The following is a 25,273-nucleotide window of genomic DNA, read 5'->3' as shown; positions in this document are numbered from 1 at the left end:
CCTCTCTATAAAAGCGCTCTCCTTGCCTTGTTGTCTGGGGACTTTGCACATGGCTCATCATGGTTGCAGACCCTGAGTTGCAATTCTCTGCTGATCCTGAATAAACCCATCTTTGCTGGAGGAATATCTGGCTGTCTATTTGTTTCAGGTCAACAGCCCCCCACCATGCACTAACAGAGGTCCAGATCCTGGCCAGTCACCTCTGAGGGGTGTCGGGGAGGCGTTCTTTCTCCCGAAGTTTTCCTCCCTGCCATATGCTTTTCCTTCCCCACTGTTGCCTTCGACACCCAGCTCCTTCTGTGGGAAGGCTCCCACAGCTGCAACCTTCCTTCCATGTTCTCAGCCCATGCTGGCTTCCTTCTTTCCCCAAACACATCATTGTCACAAGCCAGTTCCATTTGGAACACTTTAATTGAATTCTTGGGGAAATGGTGGCAGAAGGAAGCACAAAAAACAAAACAAAACAAAACAAACAGAAAAAAACAAATTAAAATTGAATGGTAGAATCTCCATTTTGAACTACTTTGACCACATTGACTCCTTGGGAAATTTCTTCCATCTTTGGTGGATTTTCATTATCTACAGATGGATGAATACATGCCATCCATGTATCTTGGGTTTCCTTCCCTTTTTCTTCCCCCCTCCTTTCAAATATCCTTCAAAACCCTTCTCCCATTTACCAGAAGCCCCTACCAGCCTCTTCAAACTTTCTTAAGCGTTTTATTTTTTAAGGCAAACATGTTAACGCTTCCTTGATTAAATCCCTCCTCATCCAGATTATGCCCTGGAGAGCTTGACGTATATATAACCAAATATGCCCATTAAAATGGCTTTTCTTAAACAAAAGAGAAATTTCCCACTAATTAGAATTCTAGCTTTTGTGGGTCTCTCTGACTCAAACTCCAGTCAGATTTCTTTTTTTTAAATTTTCTCATTATAATGAAAAGTCTCTAAAAATTTTAAAGGCTTAATTTCAAGTACTTGTTGGTGCTATTAATCAAAGATGCAGTATGTATACATTTCAAACAAACTCTATTCATCAGCCTGCCAATTATTTTTTATTTTTTGTGGTCTGTTTTCCCCACAGGCACCAGCCATCACTTACCATTCATCCAAAGTGTATGCCTTTCAGCCTTGTTCATTGTAGTATTAGTCTATGACCTTCGAAAACAGACTGTTGCTTTGTTTGGGAAAAAATCTAATTACAGTCGTTAAATGAACTGGAATTAATTAAGTTGCGGATACTCGACATTTATAGTTAATTAGTCATATCTATCATAAAAAGAAAAATTGGGCTTTTTATCTCTCTGTTTTATCAACCATGCTGAAAATCTATAGCGTTTCCAGAAGTGTGCGCACGGGTGGAGTGGAGTGGAGAACCAAGGCTCACAGCCTCTTTGACCCAGAAGAAAACACAGGACACTATTGAATTATGGCTAGAAATTTCTTAGCTGGAGAGAACCCTCTGGAAAAGAATCATGGGCTTCTGCATTGCCAGACAGCGACTTTGGAGGTAGCGTAGTTTGGGGGCCTCTGCACAGAAAACTTGCTAAATCGAGGAAAGGGGCGCTGTCCACAGTGCTTACTTGTTGAGTCTCCTTCCCTCAACATTCCCACGCTTTCATTCCATCCCCTTGTGTCCAAGATGAACAACATCGGCCACCACCAACCGGAGATGAGTTTCTAAGAGCTCATTTGAGGTTTGCTGGAGGTACCCGAGGTCCTTACCCTTCAGCCTTCCTGTTCCACTCCCCAGGGGTAGAGGGGAGAATCTACAAAGGAGGAAGTTTTTAGTGTCATCATGTGTGTATTCATTCACAGAAGTGGAAAGAAACATGAAAGGACGAGGGACTTCTGTTTTATTTCTGTGACCCTATAAATGAGCTGTGAGCTGCCTTCTAAAAAGGCTGGGGCACTTCATAGTTCCATCAGCAATGTATGATGCTTCTCCCCAGAGTTATACTGATGTTATAACTCTTTTTTTTTTTTTCACAATTTTTCAATCTGATGGATGTAAAGTAATGCTTCGTTGTTAGGTTAAGTTGCATTTCCCTGATGACTAGTGAATTTAGCATCTTTTCATATGTGTGTTAACCATTTGGCAGTGTCCAACAGAGTCTAAATTGTATATTCTTTTTTGTGTTTGTGTGTGGGTGGTACGCGGGCCTCTCACTGTTGTGGCCTCTCCCGTTGCAGAGCACAGGCTCCGGACGCGCAGGCTCAGCGGCCATGGCTCACGGGCCCAGCCGCTCCGTGGCATGTGGGATCTTCCCAGACCGGGGCACGAACCCGTGTTCCCTGCATCGGCAGGCGGATTCTCAACTACTGTGCCACCAGGGAAGCCCTAAATTGTATATTCTTGATAAATCAGTTCCACTCCTGGAAATATAAAAATCCAAAGAAATAATACCATCGTTATGTAAATACTTATATTTGTAGCAGCGTTGTTCATAACTGAAAACTGGACACGGGTCAGTCAGTGTCCACTAACAGAGAAGAGGAAGGCTACATTAGGATGCGTCTACACCATGAAAAAGTATACAGGCATTACAAGAGAACCAGTTGTGATGTGTAAGGGTTTCCGTACAGTGTCATTGAATGAGTAAAGTAAGAAGCAGAAAATAGGTACAATATCATCCCATTTGGGGAATATGGTACCATCCTTGGACCCAGGCAAGAGGCCCCCTTGCCCTGGGCCTTGTACTTTAGAGGCCTTGCTGTGCCCCTTTTCCAGAGTGGGTGTGTGCAGGGCTCAGGGAATATACCCACCCAGACACCCTGTGCTTCCATTCAGACCCTGGGACCCTCTGCATGGACCTCTTTCCTTGGTCTTTACTCTCAAGCGTGACCATGCTAAGTTATGCACCCCTAGGCCTGAAGGGTGGCTTTTTGTGGAGGATATGAGTGGGGCTTCGACTTGTAGGCCGGGTGTCCACGTGTACTGGTACAGGGTCCCTTGCTGTGCAGGATGGGGTCGGGGGTGAGAAGCCGAGGAGGCAGACGACAGGCTGAGGGTCTCCACCTGCATCCTTGCCGCGTCCAACAAATACGAAAGGCAGGCGGCCCACGGACATGGTGCATTGGGCCAGTGACCAGGACACCCTGAGTGAGTGCAGCTGGGAAGTTATTTCATGCTGCCTCCCAGGGGGGGTCCAGTCCGGCCCAAAGGTGTGATTCTTTTTCGGTCCAGTGTTCAGGCACAAGAGCTTGTTCCCAGCAGAGGGTCTTTTAGGACACTGCACACTGGGAGGATACAGGCCCCAGATAACCGCTGTCCCTCCAGAGAGAAAGCAGACACAGAGCTGTCAGCATCTGCAGAGTGAGTCCTTCTGGGAGCCACAGGCACAAACCCAACACAGCACAAAGAGGACGTTCCAGGGGCAGAGCAGACCTGTGATTCCAGGAAAGTACTTGAAAAAGTCCTGCTCCGCCCTAGAGCATGTCCCTTACCTGCCCTGGTTAAAGGTGGGAGCTGCATCCCAGAACCCACTGAAGCATCTTTCTGTTCAGTGACACATACGTTTACCCAATGCGGGGCACAGATCTCTCACTCCAGACTACAAGTCCGTGTGCCAGTCGACCTCTGTACATATGTTTACACTTGGACACCTGGATGAGGTGGTTCCTGTATGAAGAGAAGAAAATGCAGGTAAAGAATATCCCCCCCAGGGACTTCCCTGGTGGCGCAGTGGTTAAGAATCCGCCTGCCAATGCAGGGGAGACGGGTTCGAGCCCTGGTCCTGGAAGATCCCACATGCCGTGGAGCGACTAAGTCCCTGTGCCACAACTACTGAGCCTGAGCTCTAGAGCCCATGCTCCACAACAAGAGAAGCCACGACAGTGAGAAGCCCACGAACCACAACAAAGAGTAGCCCCTCGCTCACTAAAACTAGAGAAAGCCTGCGTGCAGTAACAAAGACCCAACACAGCCAAAAATAAATAAATAAATAAATTTATTAAAAAAAAAGAATATCTCTCCCAGACTCAATTTTAATGAGATCTTTTTCTCTCTGGTTTCATTGTGTTTCACATAAAAAGTTCCATGGAAAAAGATGTCCCTCAATATCTTGTGTCTTACCTAAATGCTTCAGACTTTTATTTGGGCTTACAGAAGTTGAAAGTATCTAAAATGATTACATAATCGTGACATGTTTTTGTTGGAACGAAGCTTTTCGCTCAATAATTTTTCAAAGTTTTTTTTTCTTTTTTTTGTGGTACACGGGCCTCTCACTGTTGTGGCCTCTCCCACTGCGGAGCACAGGCTCCGGATGCGCAGGCTCAGCGGCCATGGCTCACGGGCCCAGCCGCTCCGCGGCATGTGGGACCTTCCCAGACCGGGGCATGAACCCATGTCCCCTGCATCGGCAGGCGGTCTCTCAACCACTGCACCACCAGGGAAGCCCTCTCCAAAGTTTTTAAAAAAAACTGTTCCTCAAAGCAGAAACGAAACAGATCAAAGCTGAGCTCAGCTACGTGAACTAGAGCAGAGGTTTCTATCTCCACACACTGACTCCCCCTGCCCCCGCCCCCGAACCCCGTGGAAGCTTCTAGGGTAATGGGAGAATGGGTGTCACCACTAAATCCCTTGACTCCTTTGAGCTGAGTCTAAATACCACTGATCAAGTTCCTTCTTCTTATTTTAGACAGAGGAGTGCAGTTCTTAAGAGGTTAACCGTTGGAAGTAAGTAAAGATTTATTATTGTTCAGAGTATCTGAAATATTAGGATTTAAATATAATAATAGTGATAGTGGCCAGCACTTTACGAGTACTCTAGGTGAGGCCCTGTGCTAAGCATCTCACCTCTGTTACCTTGTGGAATCCTCTTAACAAGTTTAGGAGACAGATACTAATTATTACCCCCATTTTCAGATGAGGAAACTGAGGCTTCAGTTCAGATCTATGGACCCTGACGCCAGGATCTTCACCTCTACTCTCTCTAGCAGGGTTTCTCAATTGTAGCACCACTGACATTTGGAACCAGATAATTCTTTGGTTCGGAGAGCTGTCCTGGGTGTTGCAGGGTGTTGAACAGCCACCCTGGCTTCTCTCTACCTACTAGATGCCGGTAGCACCCTCTCAGTCATGGTGATCAAAAATGTCTCCAGGGCTTCCCTGGGGGTGCAGTGGTTGAGAGTCCGCCTGCCGATGCAGGGGATACGGGTTCGTGCCCCGGTCCGGGAAGATCCCACATGCCATGGAGCGGCTGGGCCCGTGAGCCATGGCCGCTGAGCCTGCGCGTCCGGAGCCTGTGCTCCGCAACGGGAGAGGCCACAACAGTGAGAGGCCCGCGTACCGCAAAAAAAAAAAAAAAATGTCTCCAGATATTACCAAATGTTCCGTGGAAGGCAAAATTGCCCCCATCTGGGAAACACTGGTCAACAGATAGACTAAGTATTCATAAAATTATTTTATAGAGTGCCGTCTTCGCATGGCTGCCCAAATGGACCAGCTAAATGGCTGATAGAAGTTTCCATACAATACCCACTTTGGGGAATCATCGTTGAAGGAAGTTTGTCCTGTGCACTCAAAGCAGCAGGTGTGTGTACTGAATATTTCCCCTTATAGATTGTTGCTGTATTGCTCCATAGGTGTTGGCCCAAGTGTCTCACCTATAATAATTTCTTCTGGCAAAATTATATCCAATAAGGGGCAGTTGCAGATTTGGGGAGCCTGGAGAGGATTCAGTGTGGGGTCCAGGGATGCCACTTGTGGTCCAGTGGGTGATACTCTGCGCTCCCAATGCAGGGGGCCTGGGTTCGATCTCTGGTCGGGGAACTAGATCCCACATGCATGACGCAACTAAGAAGTCCGCGTGCCACAACTAAAGATCCCGCATGCAGCAACAAAGGTCCTTCGTGCCGCAACTAAGACCCGGTGAAGCCACACACAAAAAAAGTGGGATTCCATTTTAGAAGAAAGGAATACAGACTTCAATGAACAAAATATTAGGTACAGAGCCATGGAAGTGCTCATGTAAGTGGGGGGCCCCTAAGTTTAAGCTTCATTTGCTTTACAGTGGATTTGCCTCTGTGCACACAAAGTCTTAGAATTCTGCCTGTTTTATTCACACGTAGGAAGACTCAACTCTGCTGAGTATAGCCATTTAGCATTCTTCCCCATTCAGGCAGCATAACTGTTTTCTTTTTTATGATGGCCTTGCTATATCAGGGTGATGGAAGCTTCCTTGTCGCACCACGATTTATGTGATCTTGTCCTAAAATATGCTATTCAAATTATGGAAGGAATTTGTCTTGCTTAGTAGCAATTTAATACAGCTGGTGGAAAGTAAAGTGGAGTAAATACTTGAAGAAGTGAGTTCCGTTTCACTGTTGAAAATCATACTGCAGGTTTGAAGTAGCCAGCTTTCTGACTATTAAAAAGAATTATGTTTTGCTACCCTGCTCATAAGCGTCCTGGAGAAGTTTCTAATCAATAACTTTGCTTTATTAAGCACGGAAAGTGATTGGGTGGAAAAATCAACTCAATAAACCTCAGCAATTATTTAATTTGCCTTCCTTAAAATTTCTCATCCAGCCGGCAAGAGTAAAAGATGTGGTAGAAACATTAGGGGAGGGGCTTCCCTGGTAGCGCAGTGGTTGAGAGTCCGCCTGCCGATGCAGGGGACACGGGTTCGTGCCCCGGTCTGGGAGGATCCCACATGCCACGGAGTGGCTGGGCCCGTGAGCCATGGCCACTGAGCCTGTGCGTCCGGAGCCTGTGCTCCTCAACGGGAGAGGCCACAACGGGAGAGGCCACAACAGTAAGAGGCCCATGTACTGCAAAAAACATTAGGGGAAAGAGTAGACCATGGTAACGAGGAAGGCATCCCGTCTCATAATGCCCTCCTTGTGTCATTAATACGGTTCATACTTCATCTGGTGATTGAAAGAGAGGCGGCAGGTTGCTGTAGGGGCCCCTCCTTACCCAGCAGGTCCCACCACACTTCCCAGTTAACAAAAACAAGGCACACCTTCCTTCCCCTCCTCTGCTTCACATCAGGCTCCATCTTCCTTCCATTTCTGCTCTGGGAAAAAGATGAAAGCATTGGTCTATAAGACCATAGCAATCAGGTGATCCATCTCCATCCTCCCCTTGTCCCTCTGTGTCCTCTGAGAGTGACCCAGATAGAAGGTAAGTAAATGCTGGTTTCCTAAAGCTTGCAGAGCATCCTCGAAGACATCCCTTGGTGCCACTCCATAACCTAAGAGGGTGGATCCCTTTACCAACCAGGACTGGGTGTGGTTGCGGATAACGCTGTGTCCAGCTTCTCTAGAGAGCTGCCATTGGTCAAAGGTGCGTTCGTTTGCTAGGGCTGACATAACAAAGTTCTACAGAGAAGGTGGCTTAAACAACAGAAATGTATCTCCTCTTCGTTCTGAAGGTCAGAAGTCCAAGGTCAGGTGCCTCAGCATGGGTTTCATTCTCAGGTCTTTCTCCTTGGCTTGGAGGTGGCCGTCCTCTTCTGGTGTCTTTGGTGGTCTTCTCTGTGTGTGTGTGTGTGTGTGTGTGTGTGTGTGTGTGTGTGCAAATTTCCTCTTCTTATAAAGGCACCAGTAACAGTGGATTAGGGCCAACCCTAATGACGTCATTTTAACTTAATTATCTCTTTAAAGACCTTATCTCCAAATACAGTCACTTTCTGAGGGACTAGGGGTCAGGACTTCAACACATGAATTTGGGAGAGACAAAATTAAGCCCATAACAAAAGGGCACCATGGCGACCCAATCCCCAGCTGCCCACAGCCAATGGCTGACACGGAGTTCAAAAGGTCGGCCCTCTTGCCTCAAGGTCAGACCAACTCGGTGGTGAATGTGTGCTCCTGAGCTCCCAGTGGGGTCAGGCTGAAGCTTGTCTGCATCTGAAACCACATCCTTGCTTAGCTTCTATTCCCTGTCCTGCCCAGCTCCTCTCTCTTCCTTTCTCCTGAAAGGTCTTCCTCAACAAATCACTTTCACAAGAATATCCGTCCCAGGCTCTGCTTCTAGGGAAACTTAGAAGCATGTAGTTTTAGGACTGATCAGAATCTTAGAATCCAGGAGACACTGTTTCTAGCCATGGTCCAGCTTGCTATTTACCTTTGGGCATCATTTTCCTCACCTCTAAAATGATGGTGGCCCTCAGATGCCCTCTGAAGCTCTAGCCTGCTCCTACGGCCACATGTGTCTGACTAGCCAGGCCAGTGCCCCCATATTTCTTTTGTAATTAAGGCGTCCACTGCAAAGCTTACCTCCATAGAATTGGAGTCCTTAGCTGACACCAAGGCCCTTTTCTGGTATTTTCTTCTCCTATTTTAAGTGGTTAAGCAAGAGAAATGATATGAGCAGCTATGTAAAAGCTGCCACCAAGGTTGCCACCAGAAAGTCCCCCAGAACCTTCCCCATCTTGACCAGACTTTAGGTAAGATCCTCGTATATACTCAAATCTGTAACTGGCAGGGCTTCCCTGGTGGCGCAGTGGTTGAGAGTCTGCCTGCCGATGCAGAGGACACGGGTTCGTGCCCCGGTCCGGGAAGATCCCACATGCCGTGGAGTGGCTGGGCCCATGAGCCATGGCCGCTGGGCCTGCGCGTCCGGAGCCTGTGCTCCACAACGGGAGAGGCCACAACAGTGAGAGGCCCGCGTACCGCAAAAAAAAAAAAAAAAAAAAAAAAAAAAAAATCTGTAACTGGCAAAAGAATCCCTTAAAAACTGTTAAATTGCCAAGTAAGCATAGCACAGGGTCATTTGTCAACCCATTAAAACCAGTTTCTTTCCCCATCTGACACTGGAACAAATCACTGAGGCTAATTAGGCCATTAGATGAAGTTTCAAATTTTATCAAAACTAAAAAGTTATCAATAACATGATATTATTTTATGTACCACTCAAGAAAAAAACCCACCAATTCCAACTCAGACATGATGCATTTTTATGTTAGAATTTTTTATCCTGATGAAAGAGAATTTTTTGTATCCCTATTGAATTTTTTAGCCCTATTAAATGAATTAGATTCATTTAAGCATTTTTTATATCATGTATTACTCTCACACAGTAGAAAAGTGAAGTATACCGGAAAAATTGTTTATAGTACTCTTAAAAATTCTTCACATTTGGAGTTTAATTCTGAATCACTTTCGACTCCGTTTCTCCAGTGACTGTATCAATATTATCTTTTGTGCCAAAAGAATGGTTATGAGGCACTTCTTAAAATGTGTGCACCACAATTGTCTACTGGGTTTTCTTCCAAGCCATTGACACCATATTATAAGGTTTAAATTTTTTTTTTTTTTACTTTTCATTATGGAGAATTTTGAGCAAATACAAAAGCAACAAAATAGAATAATGAACTGCAGTTCTGTGTATCCATCACCCAACAGCCATCAACCACCATTCACTCTTTCACAGCTTCATCTGCCTTCTCCTCTCCTGTATAATTTTGAAACAAATGTCTGACATATCATTTCATATGACACATCAATCTGACATATGTCTGAAATATTATTCATCCACAAATCCTTTAGTATGTATCTTTAAAAGACAGGATTACCTTTAACATAACCACAATACCTTTTCAAACCCAAAGAAAATAATTATTTAACATCATTAAATATCCAGGCAAGATTCAAATTTCCAACTACCTCATAAATGTCAGGACCTTTAACCTTTTTAAAAAAAATTAGGATTCACAACAAGGACCTCCTGTATAGCACAGGGAACTTTACTCAATATTCTGTAATAACCTAAATGGGAAAAGAATGTGAAAAAGAATAGATAGATAGATGCATATGTATAACTGAATCACTTTGCTGTTCACCTAAAACTAACACAAAATTGTAAAACAACTATACTCCAATGTCAAATAAAAATTAAAAAGAATTAGGATTCAAATTATGTTTTCACATGGTAGTTTTTTTTTTTTTTTTTTTTTTTTGCATGTGGGATCTTCCCAGACCGGGGCACGAACCTGTGTTCCCTGCATTGGCAGGCGGACCCTCAACCACTGCGCCACCAGGGAAGCCCCATGGTAGTTTTTCGATACGTATTTTTTCCTGTTAAACAACAGGATCCCCTTCATGCTCTCTTTTTTATCCCCTTGAAATTTATTTCTTGAAGAAATTGGGTTGTTTGCCCAGGTAGAGTTTGTCGCCCTCTGAATTTTGTGGATTTCATCCCTGTGGTGTATTTAAAATATCCCTTTGCCCCTTGTATTTCCTGTAAATTGTTTTTTTGATCTAAAAGCTTGATCACAGATAGGTTTGAATTTGAGGCAGGAACGCTTCATAGATGGTGCCGGATTCTTCCATCAGGAGGCATCGAATGTCTGGTTGTCTCTTCTCATGGTGCTAGTAGCCATTGAGGTCGAATGCCAGGATCCATTAGTTCACTAGCAGTTGCAAAAAGGTGATATTCCAAATCTATAATTCCTCTTCACTTAATGGCTGAAGGTTTCTATGAAGGGAAACTTTTTCTCATTTACCAGTTCTGCAAGTCTTAATACATGCACCAGACAGTGATGGTCACTTCGGCACCACTGCCTGGCCACGAGTGATTGAAATAGAGTCGTTGGAGTGCATTTAGGGACTGTGTAGTACGAAGATTAGTGTTTCTTTAAGCATTGGAATGACACTTGTCACTGAGAGGTCTCACATAGAGAGCCGAGTGGGACTTGGGAACGTATGATACACATCTCCTAACTCATGCTCCCTTCCAGAGCTCTCTGTGTGTGGGTGTATTTGCCAAATATGTACAGTTGAACTCATATAAGTTAAATGCAAATATGATGTATACTATTATACACTGTGCTATATTATCATGGTTAGTTCTATGTACAATATGTTTCTATGCCCTTAGACTATAAGCGCACTTACATAATCTTAATCAGCCTTGAAGTCCTCAAAGTCAAGGTTCTTGCAAAGGCAATTTGCCTTGAAGCCCCCCACCCCCAATTCTCACCTCCCTTTATGTCAGAGCAGCCCTTAGAAGTGTTCTTCCAACCACAGCCAAAACAGGAACCCTACAAAGAGACGTCCTGGCTCTAGTGGCTGAGGATCTCTTCCATACTGTATTGTAAGCGCTGTTTCCACGGCCCCATGTTCCTCAAACCATCCAAGCCAAGTCACTATTATTACCTCTTTTTACACATAAGAAAGCTGAGGTTAAGAGACATAAAGTGACTTACCCATGGTAAAAGAGTTCAAAGTGAGTTTAGGGTTAATTTTTTCCTTTATTTTCCAAACATCCTCTCTAGTAGCCCTATTTTTAGTGTAAAATTTTAAAATGAAGTATAACAGGCAAGTACAAAAATTCTAAGTGCACAGCCCAGTGAATTTTTACAAAACGAACACATCCATGTTCTTAGAAACCAGCTCAAGAAAGAGAATATGAGACCCTCCAGAAGCCCCCTAATGTCCCTCCAGCTACTACCTTACCTATCAGCAACCACTGTCCAAACTTCTAGCAGAATAGGTTCCTTTTATTGATTTTTGAACTTCATATGAACGGAATCATGCCAAATGTACTCTTTTGTGTCTGGCTCCTTTCACACAGTATGAGATTCATCAAGCTGGGAACTACATTTTCCAGGCTCTCTTGCAGCTCGGTGGGGCCATGTGATTAGTTTGGGCTAATGGAATGTAAGGAGAAATGATATGTGTCCCTGCCAGGCACAGGTGGTAAGAATCTAGTGTGTCTTCTCTGCACTGTCCCCAACCCTTCTGTGAAGATCCTAGAGGGCACGTGTGGCGACTGGCAGTGTTCAAGCTTGAAGGAGCCTGAATTCCTGAGGTACTGCTCAGACCAAGTGGGAGACATGACTGGAGATATCCACATTTGACTTTATATCAGAAGAAATAAACTTCTATTGTAGTGAGCCATGAGGGCTTGGGGAATATTTGTTATAGCAGCTGCCCTACCCTGACTGATACGGTTGGGTTCCTGGGTCTCTGTTTTTCAAAACAAAGATTCATAGGGAGAGTCCAATGTGGCAAAAGAGTACCTTTTCCTCATTTCTTTTTTCCCCACTTAAGGAAATGATTTCTGCAGCATAGGAAAAGAAAATTGAGCCCCTAAATAAAAATAAATAAAGGAATAAAAAAGTGAATATATGAAAGAACTGAGAAACACGTTTGTATTATGATGAAAAGTGTTCATTCACTTCTTGCTTCCTCCGCATTTAAAAATTAGAAATTCTTCTCTCCTAGATCTTTATTTTTAGCCCACTTGATGATGATGGTGTGTGCAAGGATTATTCTAGATTTCTCATGGGTAGATTTCCTATTTACTCCTAAAAAATGTGCCTGGAGGATCCTTGTTCTTCTAGTGGCAGGGAAGACAACTGAGTAGGGGACTTGAGTTTTTAATCTAGAACAGAGGTTAGCAAACTGTTTTGGTAAAGGGCCAGATGATAAATATTTTAGCCTTTGTGGATCACATACAAGCTCTGTCATATATTCATCTTTGGTTTTTTATTTGTTTGTTCATTTACAAACCTTTAAAAATGTAAAGCTGTCTGAGCTCAAGGACCATAGAAAAACAGACTGCAAGCTGGATTTGGCCTCTGGGACATAGTTTGCCAACCCCTGGTCTAGAGCATTAATCACTTTGCTCTGGATCCTTCTCATCTGGAGCTGGAGACATTGCAGAAAGAACTTGCCTTCTAATCCATAACCCAGAGCAAAATTCAACAGGACCATTTACTCAAGCATTCTTTGGATGCTGTTGGAGACTTGAAAGTGGTTCTTTTCCGGCTTCTCAGTCCAACATTCCTCAGTGAGGTTATTGGTGAAGAGACATCAATAGCCAGAGGCCCAACTGCTGTGGCTTTGAAGAGCTCTTGTCTCATAGTAGGTTGGTCTGGACCACAGAACCCACAAGATATCTTTCCTAAAGCCCTCCTGCAGCAGAGCACAGCCTGGATTATATCAACAGGAAAATGGCTCATTTCAGATCATCGTATATTCTAGCCTAGTACCCCTTCCTCATGGTGATGTTTTCATTCAGTTCTAAGCCCGAGGCCAGGAGGTAGCCTCTCCATTCACTGTGACCTTTGAGTTGGCAACACTGAGTTCCCAGACCCCTCGCCAGTGCCTATGCTTCTTGCCTGGGGGGCCAATGTGAGCCCTCAGCCCTCAAGCCACTGTGGACACTTTGTGGACACTTTGCAGATGTTTTTGTTTCCCTCTTCCTGAGCACTTTAACTTCTAGCTGCTCCAAGTTGGTTCTGGGACCAGCAGCATCAGCATCCCCTGGAAACTTGATGGAATTGCAGACCTGGGGTCCTGCCTCAGAATGACTGAGTCAGAATTGGCTTTTTTTTTTTTTAAAAGATCCTCTGGCAATTGATATGCACATTACAGTTTGAGAAGCGCAGCTCTAACGTTCTCTTTGTAGATAGGTTAGTTATAAAGTTCTCAATTCTGGTCGTATATTTGAACCACCTAAGGAGCTTTAAGACATCCAGATGCCTGGGTCCCAACCTCATAGTTTCTAATTTAATTGTTCTAGGTGCAGGTGAGTTAGAATCACCTGGCTGCATGTTAGGATCACTTGATCTGCATTAAATCAGAATCTCTGAGAATGAGTTTTTGTTTAGCAAATCTCCTTCAGCGCCAGACACAGACGTGGCCATAAACCTCCTGTGTATTGTAGTGAGGGATGAAAGGAGGCTTTGTGATGTGGCTGCTTTCCAGTTATGTATTGCTGTGTTACAAAACCCCAAAGCTCAGTAGCTTAAAGCAGCAACACATATTTATTTAGCTCATGAATCCACAATTTTGACAAGGCTCAGCAAGAACAGCTCGTCTCTGGTCTACTAAACATAAACTGGGACCGCTCACCCAGGGACGGTAGGATTCACTTCCAAGGTGGCACACTCACATGGCTAGCAAGGTGGTTTTCTCTGTTGGTTGGGAATTCAGCCAGGGTTTTGGACTGGAAGGCTTGGTTACTCTCCATGTGGTCCTCACCACAGGCTGCTTGAGCTTCCTTGCAGCATGGTGGCAGTGTTCTTAGAGCGACCGTTCCATCAAAGAACCAGGCAGAAGCTCTCTCGTCTTTTGTGACCTAGCCTCAGATGTCATATTGCATCCCTTCTGCCACAATCACAAGATTCAAGGGGAAGAAATAAGTGGGAAGAGCATAAAATCACATTATTCAGAAAAGCTTGTGAAATGGAAGATAGTGTTTCAGCCTTCTTCGAAAAATAGAACCTGCCACAAGCCACCTAGAATACGTTTGTATGATGATTAAAATCATCCATGGCAAAGCTGTTCTATCACTAGCGTGTAGCGTGATCACTAAGATAATAATCTTTCAGTATCCAGAAGAAAGTGAAGCCTGGCTCCCATGTCTAGAGGCTTGCTTAAAATTAATTTATTAATAAAAGTTTTGAGATATAGAAACAATGGATCAAGAGACAGTTGTCACTGAGAAGATAGTTTGCTAGTCACGGCTCCCAGGAGGAGGTAGCGTGCCGTGTCGTGGGGAGCTGCACAAGAAAACGAGGTTGATCACATACAGAGAAAGAAGGCAGCTGTGACCAAGGGCCTTTACTGTGGTTTCCACTGCAAGGAGTGGGCAAGGCAGGGTAAGCAGGTGTAGGACTGGCTAATTTGAATAATTTCAGTGGGTTCTGGGACATGGAGGCTGTCCCTGGTTGTCTGGTACCTGGTCCTGGGGTGATGAGGGCAGATGGGTAGTGGCCCAGAGTGTGAGAGCCTGATGAAAGAGGGGGTGAGTATGGGCTCTGGATTGGTTAGTTTGCATTTGAAAAGCATGTTTTGCTCCTGGGTGAGTTGTTTACTAGCTCTAGGAATTGGCTAACACTTCAAGGGTCAGCAAAACCCCAGATGTCAAAGCATCAGAATACAGAAAAAAAAAGACAGGGTTAATACAATACTCCAGTAGTATCCATGTCCTTCCTGGTTGGATTTTTTTTGGGGGGGGGGCGGCTTATCTTATGGTAACAACACTCATTGGGTTGCCATTTCATAGCCTAAGAGCTCAACACTCTCCTTTGTCTTAGACAATCAGGGACATCTATTGGCAAAACTACATTCTGTAATATCTAGGCAGAAGACTTGGGTCTCAGCAATACAGAGGATTAAACGCTATCACAAGGCTCCAGAGGTATACCAAAAAATATACATATACCTATACAATTGTTAACACTGCTGTATGATATAGTATAGGAAAGTTAAGAGTAGATCCTAAGATTTCTCACCATAAGAATAATTTTTTCTTTTTAATTTACCTGTATGAGATGATCGATGTTATCTAAACCTATTGTGGTAATCATTTCACAATGTATATAAATCAAACCTCGTGCTGTATACCTTAAACTTATACAGTGATGTATGCCAATTATTCCTCAATAAAACTGGGGGGGGAAATTATGCATAATTCCTTTATAAAGGATGAAATAGGAAGATAAGGAAATTCTCTGCTTATAGAAAAACTATTAGATCTCTCCTTTAAGGGACCCCTCTGAGCCTGGCCAAGGAGGTAAGGTTTGGTAGGATTACTAAAGCCTATCTATTCTAGAATTTTCCCTCCCAGTCCACTAAAGAAGATTCTGATTCCAACCACTCACTGTCTTTCCCAGAATCGAAACTCAGTTGGGCTGTCAGCAGGAAGGCCTGCTCATGGCCTCTGCATGTGGCTTGGGCTCCCTCACAGCATGGCACCTGGGTTCAGAGAATGAATATTCCAAGAGCCAATATTCTAAGAAGCAGGAAGCAGAAGCAGCTGGTCCTCTTACAGACCAGGCCTGGAACAGGCCCTGCATCACTCTGTCACATTCTATGGGGCCAGCCCAGATTCCAGGGGAGGAGAAAAAAAATCCACCTCTCAACAGCAAATGACAAAGAATCTGCATTCATCTTTAATCTCCCACACAAAGTGGAGCAAGTGGAAGAGAAAGCAGACTCTCTTTTAGGTCCTGAAAGTTCCAGAAACAGAGGCACTGTGGGATTGGCCCATATCAGGCAACAGCATGATGCTAATGCTATCCTTTCCCTCTGCTTGGAAAAGGAACATTTAACTGTTTCTCCTTCATTCATAATTTTACCAGGATGTGTAGAAGTGTGTGTATTTTTTCATTAATCACATTTGGAACTGTGAGCACTTTTATCCGCAAACCAAGTGTTTTGTCAAATGAGCAAAGTTTTCACTTATGTGAGTGATTAACTCCCTCCCGTGTGTCCCACCTACTCCATCTGGAACGCCTATTAGTCTCGTTTAGGTCTCTCAGATCTGACCTCCAAATCTTTAGGTTTTTTTTCCTTATGATTTCTATATTATTCTTTCTTTTTTGAGAGCATTTTTTTCACTTTGTGCTTCACCTTCCCAGCTACTAATTCAGTTGTCAGCAGTGACCGCTGTCTTCTATTTTCTATTCAGTGGGGTGGGGTTTGGGAGGGGGGGATAGGCACCACATCAAACATTTTCTTTAATCTCCAAATTAAGATATGAAAAAAACCATACTATTCAAATTCAGGGAGGCCCTTTGCCTGTAACGCATTAGTGTGTGTGTGCACGCATGTGTGTGCATGCATGTATTTAACATGTATACACAGGGATTTCCATTTACATGTGACATTTATGAAAGATTAGGTAAGTGAGCATCCCCTCCCCATTTTTGGTTTTCTTTTTTTTTTTTCTGGCTTTATTGAGACATAATTGACATGGGACACTGTAAGTTTAAGGTGTACAAGGTGATGGTTTGATACATGTATATATTGCAAAATGATCACCATTAGCTACCACACCTCCTACCTGTCACATAATTACCGTTTCTTTTTCGTGGTGAGAATACTGAAGATCTACTCGCTTAGCGATGTCCAGGTATATAGTACAGAGTTATTAGCTATAATCACCACTAAGGCATCTTCCCCTTTTGCCAGTTTTAGGACATACCCTTCAAAACTAACTACAGCCTCTGAAAAATGCCTTTTACTATAGTTAACATGGATAATTAATGCCTTCATATAAAATATAAGCTCTTAAAAATGTATACATCTGGTAAGAACAAAACAAGTATCTTCTCACATAAGTGATACTATATGTACTCCTCAGAAAAGGGAAAATTGTAACATTTTAATAGAAATGCAAGGATACAAAGCAGGTACGATGACCAAAATTATTATATACATGTTCCTTGGAGATTAATCCTGTGTAGGTTTCCTCACACCTGAGTCTCTGCCTGTAATTATATTTGCCTGAAAAAATGATCTGTTTACTTGTGGAGTTACTGAGAATGAAAAGAGAAGGTGTATGTGGGGTGAGTGACTAAAACTCAGTTTCTTACTGAGGGCCTGTTCTCAAAACGTGAACCTGGGCCAGAGGCCGCAGCAACTCCTGGGAACTTTTTAGAAACGCAACATCTTCAGCCTCCCCTCCCTGTCCCCAGACCTACCGAAATCAAAATCTCTGGAGGTGGGGTCCAGCAACTGGTGTCTTAACAAGTCTCCCAGGAGACTGCAAGGCACACACAACTTGGAGAACCATTGCTCTAATCTTTAGTGTAATCAAATAAAGGTAGGATTGCCGCTTGCAGACCAGGAAGCTGAGTACAATGGTTAGGCTTCTTGTACCCACTTCCTTCTCTACCCTCAATGCCCCAGAGCTCCTCCATGCTCACCAGACCTCTCCCACTTCATCCTTCCACACCGCTGGATAACCACTTAACCCGTTCTTGACATTGTTTAAAATCCACTTTTTAAAAATCACCCACTTAGACACGTTTTCTACCTCCCTAGTCTCAATGTTGGTCATCTGTTTTCATAAACATATGTGCATTTATTGTAGATAACCAAATGTATTATTCATCAAAAATAATTTTATTTCCTCTGTGGTATATCCTTTATTTCGGGGTCCCCAACTCCCAGGCCGTGGACTGGTACCGGTCTGTGGCCTGTTAGGAACCGGGCCACACAGCAGGAGGTAAGCAGTGGGCAAGAGAGTGAAGCTTCATCTGCCGCCCCCATCACTCCCCATCTGCTGCCCCCCATTGCTCCCCATTACCACCTGAACCATCCAGCCATCAGGGAAAAACTGTCTTCCACAAAACTGGTCCCTGGTACCAAAAAAGTTGGGGACCACTGTTTTATTTGAAACAGTAATTACTTTGCTTACGTTTTTTTCTACCGTTTTATTATGAAAACCTTCAAACATTAAAAAAAAAAATTGGAAAAAGTTGTACAATGAGCTCCAGACACCCACCATCTAGATTCTACAATTTTTGACCCTTTATTTGCTTTATCACTAACCTATCTGCCTAACATTCCATCTTATCTTTTGATGCATTTATTAGTAGGTTGCAGATATCAGTACAGGTCACCCTTAAACACTTCAGTGTGAGTATTATTAGCTAGACATCAATGTTTGTTTATAGTTTGAAGGTAAAATTTCTAGGCAGTGAAATGCTTATACCTCAACCGTTCAGTTTGATGACTTTGGCAATCAGTCACCTTGTAGGTATGGGTGCTCCCACCCTCCGTGGTATCTGCCATGACCATCACTGTGGATTGGATATTATTTCCAAAGTTTTTTTTTTAAAGAATCTTCCTCAGGGAAAAAAAATGTTAGTCAAGAATAGTATGTGAATAGAAATAGGTATATTTATATTTTTCTATAATAATAAGAGAAAAATAAGCAAAATGTAAAAAGTGTCCCTAGCTCCAGCTAGCCAAGCAAATGGATTCTTGTGAAAATCTCCTTCCCTGTCCCCACTCCCCTGCCTCCCTGCTTCTAGGTGCTAACTTCTCAGCCACGCCTGCCCACGCTGCCTTCTCCCTTCCCAGCTCTGCATCTCCATGCCCTGCTTTTCCCAGCTCTGCATTTCCATGCCCTGCTCTTCTTTTCTCTTTTGGCCACGTTGCACAGATTGTGGGATCTCGGTTTCCCGACCAGGGATTGAACCCAGGCCACGGCCGTGAAAGCCCAGAATCCTAACCACTAGACCACCAGGGAACTCCCTACTTGAATTATTTCACCATGGCCACTTTTCTCTTTTACAAGAGCATCAAGTCCACAGCCCTTCCATTTTCTCCTATCAACCTTCTCTTTGCTTCAATTGCCTTTTTATCCACTTTAGATCTCATGACCCATCATTGCAACAGTGCTCTTGGCTGTGCTGGAAATTCCCCAGCCCCTCTGTCTTTTTCCATCTGGAAATTCCGGTGCATTTATGATCAGGACCAGTCCTGAACATAAAGGCCCTCCAAGATGTGGCCCCATCCCCTCTCCCCGGGTCCACCAACCAGCGATGTTTCTTTCAACTCCTTGAATAGCTGTGCCCATCCCTCCCCAGGGCAGGCTGTTCCTTCTGCTTGGGACTTTTTCCCCTCATGTTCCTTGTAAACCCCTCTCCCTGCAGATCTCAGCTCGATTTCCAGTTTTACAGGCAAGCACCCTCTGACCTCCCTGAGCAGGTCAAATCCCTCTGTTCTAGGCCCTCTTAATGCCACATGGCTCCCTTCCACCTGGAGTTTTGGCTGAATTTTCCATCCGTGAGCTCTGGGAGGGCAGAAGCACAGCTCCTTGTCTCACTGCTGTGTCACCGTGCGCTCCGCCTTCGGGCTCTGGGCTACCTCTGGCTACACTTGGCTAACTCAACCAGACCACCCACCTGCTGCTGGTGGGACATGGCAGCTGACAGCCTTTGGTCAGACTGGCTCAGAAATTGGGTGTGCTGCACCTAAACATTCAGGACAGCAGCTTCCAACGGACTGATGGGGCCAACAGAAGAAGGTAAGGCCGGGCCTCAGGCATTATCTCTGGTAGAGGGGAGATGCTCTGATTTAGGGGAGATGCTCCGATTTAGGAGAGCATGGATGCTCAGAGCTTGGCTGAGGTCTGGATCCCAGCTGTGGCTGGCAGTACATCTCCAGTGGGCTCTGTCCAAAACATCTGAGTTGTTAGAGTGGTCCGGAATAGGGCTGGAAAGCCAAGGCCCATCATTAATAGCAGCTGACAGTGGCCAGGATGCTGGAGGTGACCCTGAAGCAGTAATCGTTTATAACATCATCAGCCGTTGGCATCTTGGCGTGCAAATGTGTATTAGATCATCATTGAGATTAGAGGGGATGGGGCAGGTGGAGGAAGGCTGAAGGTGTGTAGGCGAAGGGGAAGGGACGATGATTTGGGACAGAAAAGCCTTTGAAAGCAAAACTATAAGAAAGTGCATCATAGGTAAGAGCACGTGGACTAGCTCTTGGCAGCTGGGGAAAGAGGATGTGATGTGTCCCTCCATTCACTCACCAGGCAGAGAGAGGCGTGTGAGAAAAGGTTGAGAACAATTTGGCTTGCTTTAACCTTGCGTCTTATTCATTTTCCGGCCTCATTTTCTTCTGGCTCAGCTGGTCCAGAAAGAACTGTGTTTATCTTACATTGAGAGGCTGGATCCCTTGGGTTTCTACTTGCTTTGCGCAGCAGGAGAACCAAAAAAGAATGAATTCTGAACACTCTGAGAAAACAGATTTGTGGAAATACACTGAAGATGGTGTTCAAGAAGAGTTTATTCAAGTGAAACCGGAGCCTTTATAACCCTGCCAAGGCCAGTGGATCCCATGGCGCTTCCCCACAGATGGGCATCCGCTCTCCCAGCCAAGAGGGGCCCATCCTCCCCTTCCAGTCTCCTCAGAAAGCCCGTGGCTCAATCAAGTCTTGTTACTCAAAAGCTCATTATTCAGCACCCTGGCTCCGGCCTCCACTCCACCACTCTCTGACCATTTCACTGCTTGCTAACATTGCTGCCAGAAGGTAGGCAGCAGAGGAAATTGAAGGAGCTGAACCACGAACCCACCATTGTTGCCACTGCTGAACAGACCTGGTGAACGATTGGGATGAAAGGGACGTGGAAACTCATGCCCCACATGCAGGTTCAGGGAAATTCTGAGAATTTGGGGGGCTCTTCTTATTACTGTCATATGAAAACTTGACAGTTGACTATACATAGGTCAGAAGTAAGACAAGACTCAGACCAGACAGGCAAAAAGAAAATTTACTGTACACGACTGCTTTGAGAATTTGACTTTGGAGACTAAAGAAGAGGGGAGGGTAGAGGAGTTTCAGGTCTGAGTCCTGGGAAGACCACCCCCTTCTAGAAAAAACTGCCCAGAGTCCCGTGATGCTAAAATGGCCGAATGATTTCTGTCATGTGACCCTGACTCACCAGCACCCCAGCTGATGCACGGAGGAGAAGCCACCTCCTTCAAGGTCCGTCTGTTCATGGGTTTGTCGTCAACCTACAAAAAGCTCATCTTAGGGATTCTTGGGAATTTGAATTAATCACCCTGGAGAAACACATATTTTAGATCGTAGAACTAAGGCCAAAGAAGCCTTACTGGGCCATGTTCCAGCAGAGATTACAAGGGAGTAGACAATCTGAAGAAAATGATGAGGTGGAAAGTAGACCCATCAGTGTGTAACTGAGCTGCATTCATGGCAGCATGAAGATCTAGGAATCCGTGAGCTGGTGTCTCTGGAATTGTCTTATGAATCTGCATTTTTGTTTGTGCATATTTTCAAACAACGGTTATCTCTCAAACAACAGGACATCTAAATGTCATCCCTAGGTCATCCCTAGGATGACCTGTTTGGAATGATATAGTGGGGCTGTCTGCTCCCAGGGGAGCTAGAAGGAGCTGACCATTGCCCCTCCACACTCTGAAAGCCAAGGACTATTCAACTACCTACATTGTCCCTCCTTCACATGTTCTGTAGAAAACAATGACAGAGTGGGGCGGAGTTTGCCACTTGGCAAAGTTAGGACATAGGTGAATTTTGTCTCCTCCCTTCCATAATTTTCTTTTGTTACATTACATTTAATATTTTATTGAAGAATAATATACGTACAGAGTAAATCCTAAGTATACAACTCCACAAATTTTCACAAATTGAACTTACCAGCTTATCAAAGTAACCAAACCCAGGTCAAGAAATAGAACACCACTCCCCCCCATCGGCTGCCCCCTGATGCCCACTTTCGGTCACTATCCTGTCCCCAGGCAAAGTCACCACTCTTCTGACATTTAGCAGTGTAATTAGTTTCACTGGAGCTTTTGTACTTTATAGCAATGAAATCATAAAGTAAGTACTTGTCGATGCCTGGATTCTTTCACTCAACGTTATGCTTTTGAGAGTCACCCATGTTGTTGCCTGTAATCGTAGATCTCTTTTGATATTACTACTATTTTTAGAGGTATTATTCTGATAATACTACTAGTATTTGATAATACTATCAGCTAGTAGTATTCTACTGTGTGAATATACCACAATTATCCATTCCACTGTGATGAAACTTTGGGTTGTTTCAGTCTGGGGCTGTCACAGATACTATTGCCTTGATCATTTCTGTATTTAACTTTTGCTGAACACATGTAAATTCTCTGTTGGGCATATACAATATAGTGGAATCTCTGGATAATAGAGTGTTCAAATGCTTAGTTTTCCTGGATACCACCAAAGAGTCTTCCAACGTGGTTGACCATTAGCTTTCTCTTTAATGCTCCCTTATTCCTACTTCACTCTTACATATTTGTCTAATCCTCACCCCCTTCCACCACCCCATCCCACACCCCTGAGCTCCAAGCTTGCCAAATGCCTCTGACTGCCCAGGGTTTGGCTACATAGATATACACACCCCCTGACCTTGCACAATATCAAATATTCTGCACATTTTCCTTTGAAAAACAAATATTTTCTGAAAACCTACCTCTATTTCTCCATTTCCCAAGATGATTGGCTAATTGCCTCTATGGTCAAGTCTGTCTTCAAACAAGCGCACTTAAAGACTCAATGGCGGGCCTCCCTGGTGGCGCAGTGGTTGAGAGTCCGCCTGCCGATGCAGGGGATACGGGTTCGTGCCCCGATCTGGGAGGATCCCATATGCCGCGGAGCGGCTGGGCCCGTGAGCCATGGCCGCTGGGCCTGCGCGTCCGGAGCCTGTGCTCCGCAGCGGGAGAGGCCACAACAGTGAGAGGCCCGCATACCGCAAAAAGAAAAAAAAAAAAAAAGACTCAATGGCACGTTATCTCTGTTCCTGCTGTGACTCCATGCCTAGAGTTCTGATCATTCTCTTTTGTGTCTGACCCAATCCAGTGTTGACTGAGGTCCATCAAATCTAGTGTGTCCAGTGTCCCAGGGCCCCTGCCACTGCCCTATAAGAGCTAAGTTGCATTGTCCCATCCAAACTGATTGCATCAACATGTAATGCTTCAGTGTCCCATCTGTTGTTCCTCCTTCCCAAGCACCCATCCTCTGAAGGTTCAGTGCCCACCAAGCAGTGTCAGTAGGGCTGAGTGGCTTCTTTGGGTGAGGCAGTGTCTTGAGATCTAGACAATGACAACTTTGACTAGTGGGCCTTCTGGTTCTCATCAAGGGCTCGGGCAGTGCTGTACATGTCCTTGACATAGTTGGCTGCCTACACAAAAAGGAGAGCTCACCATCACCAGGGGAAATGTTTTGGGAAGGCAGATCTTTTATCATCCCTCAACTCCCATCTCTAAGCTGCTTCATCTGTGCTTCAACAACATTTAGCAAGACTCTGAGTTCCCATGTTTTATTAATTCACTAAGGATCTAACAAGGCTGGGGCTAGTTCCAGAGTATTTTTGAGACATGATTGCAGTGCTGTTTTTGTTTTTGGGTTTTTTTTTTTTTTTTTTTGCTGCTAAGAGTGAATAACCTAAGAGTGCCTAGTTTAGTTTATAGTAGTAGGCACTAAACAGAAGTATGATTTTTATTAATAGTTATATTACTGATACTTTCCATCCGTTACGCTTCCATGTACAATTCAATTCAACAAATATTTATTGACCATGTATTATGTGTGAAGTGTTGCCAATAAGTTGCAGTTCCAGCCCTCAAGGGAGTTACATAATTTAGTCTCTCAGAAAATGATTATCCTTGAGGAATAGGAACCATCAACGATTTTACTAATAGTTAGTGTTCTGGGTTCAGCTTGCCCAGAAATTAACCCTGAGACAAAGATGTGAGGGCAAGCTGTCTGGGAGGTATTGTAGATGTTGTTGGTATCTGCCTATACCTTTTTACCTTGCATTCATCTGGGTAAACAGCCAACAGCTGAATAGTCGGGGGGTGGGGATGGGGAGGTGGCAAAAGTCAGTCCCTTGTAACTCAAGGTATGATAACCCTGTGGTGTCAGTCATGCTCTCCGGAGCACCCCATGGAATCTGGCTGAAGACAGACTCCTCCTAAAACCACACCCTTGCTCAGCCCCTTCCCCTCCCCTATCCTGCTTCACTATATACTTTCAGGTTTCTCCTAGGAGCACTCCCTCAATAAAACACTTGTGTAACAACCCCTTTCTCACACTCTCCTTCTAGGGAAACTGAAGGTGGGAGGGAGTCCCAGGAAGCATCGGTAGGAGAAAGGTGAAATGCTACAGGGAAGGAGGCCAAAACCTTCTGCAGTATCAACAGGTAACCATGTGGGCAACTGGGGTTCAATTTCTCTGGGTGGAGTTGCCAAATTTTGTAAATAAAAATACTTCATTAAATTTGAATGTCTGACAAACAACAAATAATTTTTTTTGGTTCAAGAATGTGGCATGCGGGCCTCCCTGGTGGCGCAAGTGGTTGAGAGTCCGCCTGCCGATGCAGGGGATACGGGTTCGTGCCCCGGTCTGGGAGGATCCCATATGCCGCGGAGCGGCTGGGCCCGTGAGCCATGGCCGCTGAGCCTGCGCATCCGGAGCCTGCGCGTCCGGAGCCTGTGCTCCGCAACGGGGGAGGCCACAACAGTGAGAGGCCCGCATACCGCAAAAAAAAAAAAAAAAAAAAAAAAAAGAATGTGGCATGCAATATTTAGGATAGACTTAACTGAAAAATTATTCGTTGCTTAACTGAAATTCAGTTTTAACTGGACATCCTGTATTTTGTCCAGTGACCCTTGTCTGCAGGCCCCCAGCTGAGAAAACAATCTGGAGCACACCTTGTCCTGTTCAAGGGATGAGGGAGCTGGGGCATTTATCCTCCAGCTCCCATCCGTCACTGACAAAGTGATACTCTTGATGGCATTAACTCTTTGGCATTTCTGGCTTGGTCCAGACACAGGCTGAGAGAAAGCCATCAAGTAGAGAGTAGCAATCTTGCAGAAGAATGCTCTCAACAAGTATTGGGATGGTGAGTGCAATAGGAGATGGGCAGGAGACCAACAGTGTCTGCTGCACACAGCAGCTGAAATTAGAGGTTTTCTGAACTCCTGAGAGCAAAGTTGAAAGAAAAGGCAGTTTGTCTTTCCCCATTTCTCTGGATGAGTTCAGATTATAACC

At 44.6% G+C, this 25,273-nt stretch overlaps 1 long non-coding RNA gene across 3 annotated transcripts in view; it reads left to right on the top strand.

Moving 5' to 3' along the window:
• LOC132476341 (uncharacterized) overlaps positions 1-25,273 on the top strand; it is an 83,056-nt gene that overhangs the window by 27,557 nt on the left and 30,226 nt on the right. For all 3 annotated transcript variants that reach the window (XR_009530126.1, XR_009530128.1, XR_009530127.1), the window contains exon 3: positions 24,327-24,422. This is a non-coding gene — a long non-coding RNA (uncharacterized LOC132476341). The remainder of the gene's footprint in view (positions 1-24,326; positions 24,423-25,273) is intronic.

The sequence above is a fragment of the Mesoplodon densirostris genome, chromosome 16 (assembly GCF_025265405.1).
Source record: "Mesoplodon densirostris isolate mMesDen1 chromosome 16, mMesDen1 primary haplotype, whole genome shotgun sequence".
Taxonomy (NCBI): Eukaryota; Metazoa; Chordata; class Mammalia; order Artiodactyla; family Ziphiidae; genus Mesoplodon; species Mesoplodon densirostris.
This window is presented reverse-complemented; position numbering and strand designations above follow the sequence as displayed.